Genomic DNA, 5,237 nt, shown 5'->3' with positions numbered 1-5,237 from the left:
GCTAGAAGGAACCTTAGAAACCAACTAGGCTGACCCTTTAATTTTACAGATGAGGATATTGAGTCCCAGAGAAATAAAATTACTTGCCCAAGGTCATATGGAGGTGGGATTTGAACTCAAGTTCTCCTTACCTGTTGTTCTCTGTCTTTCATCCCTGTATCTCTAATCAGAAATTTAGTAGGAAATTTTAAAAAATAGTATCATCCCTCTTTCCTTTCTCTATCGAATCAAATAAAGTCGTAAGCTATTCAAGTCAAGAAAGGTTCTAGATTCAAGTTCCTACCTAAAATAAATTCTAGATGAGGCATGAGAGAGTTGCAGGGAAATAGGTATGGAAGTGGGGCAAGTTGGGGCTAGAGAAGGATAATTTTTGAAAGGGCAGAAATGAGAAAGAAAAGAATCTTACATTTATGTTACCAAGTTTTATTAGCTCACAAGCAAAAATAAATCTTGTAACTGACATTGTGGAGATTTTTTCCAGTGAAATATTTTTCAGGCAAAAACAACAAATGAAACATTAAATATGCATCTCTTTTTGGTATAATGACCATAACTTCCATTTTATTTCATGAACATTATAGTTGTCCTCTACTGGGAAATGCCAATTATCAACTGAGCTGTAACAAACTTGGTCATCTTGGTGTCCCAAGAGTTAGATACCAGTCAATTTGATACGAACCATAATCTATGTTGGTATCTTCCATTGAAAGGCATCTTGGTTGATTCTGAGAATGAGAACAAAACCTCAGAAGCCCATGCCTACCTTCTGGGTATGAGTCTGGCCCAGGGTCAGAACTAAGTCAGAACTAAGTCGATATTGCACAAAATTAAGCAGGAGAATTCCCATAATACCAAGTCATTTCACAGGATGTCCAGGGCTGACAGAGTAGCATCCTTGCTTGTCCTTGGAAGTACACATCTCCCTATAAGAGTCATCACACAGCATGAGGAGTGTGTGACATAGACAGTAGGGATCAAGGGGGAAGGGAGCAAGCATTTATTAAGCACCTACTATTTTCTAGACATTGTACTAAGCACTATACAAATATTAGTTCATTTTATTCATACAACAATTCTGGGAGGTAGGTGTTATTACTCCCATTTTACAGTTGAGGAAACTGAGGCAGACAGAAATTAAATGACTTGTCTAGAGTCACACAGCTAGTAAGTGTATGTGGCCAGATTTGAATTCAGCTCTTCCACTATACCACCTAGCTGAAGTTTGAGTTAAATAAATCAATAAGTACATATTGAGTTTCTTCATCTGTATATAGTGGGGGCTTGGATTAGAGTATCTATCATGAAACAAAGCATGGGCTAATTTTCTCCCATGGGAAGAGATACTACTCCTTTGATTCCTTGCTAAAGGGCATGGTCATGCATGAGGCTTCTAGTTGGTCTCCATGACGTGGGGAGGGAGGGAGGAGAGGAAGTGTTGTACCAAAGAGGATTGGCAACTAAGCCAAGAACATTTATTAAGTACCTACTATTTGCCAAGCACTGTGTTAGGCACCATACTACTATTGGTACTACTACTACTACTACTACTACTACTACTACTACTACTACTACTACTATTGCTATTACTACTGATGATGATGATGATGATAGCCTGCATTTAAATAGCATTTTCTATGTGCCAGGCATTGGGCTAAGTACTTCATCAATACCTATCCTCCCTCGCAATAACCCTGGGAAGTACGTGCTATTATTATCCTCATTTTATAGTTGAGGAATCTGAGTCAGCCTGAGGTAGAGCGAATGGGTGAAGTTGGATTTGAATTCAGGTCTCTGAATCCAGGCCCAGCACTCTATCCACTTCAACATATAGCTGCCTAACTGAAAGGGTCTTCTTTTCCCCTCTCCTCGCTCCCCAGCAGCAGCTAAGGTCGTTATACATGAGGCAGTAACCATGTATGTTTGCCTAGGTGAGGCCAAAACTGGATCTGACTTCCTCTTCTACTTTGTGCTCTTTTCCTAAGCACAGATCACCAAACAACAGTCCTTAGAGGTGAATGTTTCCAGAAAGAAGGAAATTTCCAAACTTTTGGACTACCTCATGAGATGGAGACATGGAAGAACTTGAATTGTGGACTACTTTCTTAACAAGAGGGTGCTTCCTTAAAGTATGTGCTTCTCAGAGGCTTCACCTCTCTAGGAGATACTAAAGAACTGTATCTGGAACAGAAATTCTGGTCCAGTACAGTTGAGATCTCTCCCAATCAGGAATTATTTTGTGTCCTTGTTCTTTCTCTATCCCCTTTTGACCATCAAACTGTCTCCATGCATGCTCCTACATCTTTTACCAGGTGACTTTAAGTCCTTCTATTGTGCCACAGTTCATTTTTTTTGTTCCTAGCTACTAAAATCTCATCTGAAGACTATTTCTTTAAAGACATATTTTAGCTATTTTTATTAAATCAAAGCTTTCTTCCCATTTCCCTTTCAGGTGTCAAAATTCTCATCCATGAACAAGGCAATATTTTGCATCCTTTGATAATTTATATAGTTCTATTTTTTTAGACACATGTAATTATCCTGCCCCTTTCAACTCTAACTTGATTTATATAATATTGTTGTTACTGTGGTTGCTCACTTGTGTTCAACTCTTCATGATCCCATTTGGGGTTTTCTTGGCAAAGATACTGGAGTGGTTTTCAATTTCCTTCTCCAGCTCACTTTACAGATGAGGAAACAGAGGCAAACAGAATGAAGTGACTAGTCCTCGGTCACCCAGTTTGTAAATATCTGAGGCCAGACTGGAACTCATGAAGATGAGTCTTCATAATGCAAAGCCCAGTGCTCTTATTCACTAAGCAGCCCCTAAAAATAGAATACATTATAGATAATATTTATTTGTGGTTTCTAAGTCAATATAAGGCCAGAAGGTACCAATTTCTATTTGAGTTTGACACTACAGGAATAAACAGAGCTGAAGACCTGGGTTCTAGTCTACTGTGACATGCCAAGAAGGGCTTGGCAAGAAAGAAAACAGCAGATTTGGTTTCCTAGGATTCTTTGGGGGCACTTGCCAGCCTGCCTTTGAATAGTCCTTGGCCTGAGTGAATAAATTTGTGAGAGGTAAAGTGATACAGGAAAACTAGGGCTTCATTGGGACTGAGAAGTCCTGGCTCTGCTATTAACTCTCTGTGTGACTGTGGGTAACTTGCTTCCCACCTCGGGACCTAACTTTTCTCATCTGTAAGATGAAAGTGTTGAACTAATTGACTTCTGAAGTAGCCCCCAGCTTTTAGGTCAAGAAAAGAAAGGAACAGAAAAAAGAAGAACATGTACTTCTTGCTAGCAATATACCGAGGCAGACAAATGACAAGAATTTTGGAACTCTTTTGGAAACCTGATTCTGCTATTTGGTTATATCTTGTTATCTACAGAGCAGCTAGGTGGCACAGTGGATAAAGTGCCAGGCCTGGAATCAGGAAGACTCATCTTCCTGTGTTCAAATCTGGCCCCAGACACTTCCTAGTTCTAGGACTCTGGGCAAGCCACTTAATCCTGTTTGCCTCAGTTTCCTCATTTGTAAAATGAGCTAGAGAAGGAAATGGCAAACCACCCCAGTACCTTTGCCAGTAAAATCTCAAATGGGGTCACTAGGAGTCAGCAACAACTGAACAACCACAAAAATGACCTTAGTTAAATACAGTCTCCTCTCTGGGCCTGTCTTCTCAGTCATAAAACAAGGGACAGGAACCAGAAGATCTTTAAAGTCTCTTCAAGCTCTAAATGTTATAAAGAGGCTTCTAAGGAAAGGACTGAATATATAGGGGCAGGGAATAATGTTTTATTTTTGGACAATTGCTAGTCTGGGAATCATCTTGTTTTTATCTTTTATTGTAACCCTTCAGATTAGAGTTCATTGCAAAATTTGCTACCTCTCATTTCTTGCTTTGCAATCTTCCAATAAAGCCTGGCGACGGCCCAGGTTTGCAGAGAGGAATTTCCACCCACTTCCCCCCAAATGTGAAATCATTTCAACGTGAGGAAGCCAGGCATGGCTGGTACAGATCCGCTGAGCCTCTGGATTTCAGGGAAAGGACACGTACTCATCGATGATCATCCCAGAAATCTGCTGGACTTCCAATCATTTCCTGGCCCCATCCCAGCACTGTGGCTACTTAGTTTTCGATAAGAGCACTTAAGGAAAGTTTAATGAAAGGAAAAAGCAGGGTGGAATTGCTTTTTTTAGTAATAGGACAAACTATTGTGTTGTCTTCCCTCTCCCTATTTTGCTTTCCTTTCTTTTTGCAGTATTTCTGTCTGCTCAGAGAAAATTATAGTGTGCAGGGCCAGCGTTGTGCTCTGTATGTTTTGCTTATTACAGTGGTTAAAATGAGAAGCATGGGCAATGGCGTATCATTATGACATTCCTGATAGCCCTGATATATTTGTGCATAGTTGTGTGGAGTTGTGGGTGAAGGAGGCCAGAAGATGAGCTGATATTCTCTAAGCAGTAGCTCCATATCTTTGTTTATTTGTTCAGTGTTCTACTGTGCTATGGAATCCATACTGTGCTTCTGTCTCTGGTTCAGCTCCTTCCTCCTTGCCCTAAATCTTCTTCATTTCCTGTCTCCCATGCCTGGAATTCTCTGTCTCTCTTTGTTTCCTCTCTCTCTCTCTCTCTCTCTCTCTCTCTCTCTCTCTCTCTCTCTCTCTCTCTCTCTCTCTCTCTCTCTCTCTCTCTGTCTCTCTTCCAGCACCTCTGGCTTGCTTTCAATCTCCAAAGATCCACCTTGCTCTCAAAACCTTTCACAGTCCCCCTTAATGCTAATGCCTTTGATAGTATCAATGTATCCTGCCTCTGTCTTGCTTGTACATAACTTGTACTGTTTCCATGCCGTTTCCTCCATAGACTATGAGCTCCTCAAGGGCAGGGAATGTCTTTTGCCATCCAGGCACATTTGTAGTGGTTGTTGTTCAGCCATTTCAATCCTGTCTGACTGTTTGTGACCCTATTTGGGTTTTCTTGGCAAAGATACTAGACTGTTCAGCTCATTTTACAGATGAGGAAACTGAGGCAAACCAGGTTAAGTGACTTTCCCAGGGTCACACAGCTGGTCAGTATCTGAGGTCAGATTTGAACTCAGGTCTTCCTGACTCCAGGCCCAGGGCTCTATCCACTATGTCACTTGAAGGCTTCCCCTCCAAGTACATAATACACATTTAATAAATACCCATTAACTGACTGACTTTCCTTTTGTTTAAATGGAGTAGAAAGCCTA

This window comes from Notamacropus eugenii, chromosome 2 (assembly GCF_028372415.1).
Source record: "Notamacropus eugenii isolate mMacEug1 chromosome 2, mMacEug1.pri_v2, whole genome shotgun sequence".
Classification (NCBI taxonomy): Eukaryota; Metazoa; Chordata; class Mammalia; order Diprotodontia; family Macropodidae; genus Notamacropus; species Notamacropus eugenii.
This window is presented reverse-complemented; position numbering follows the sequence as displayed.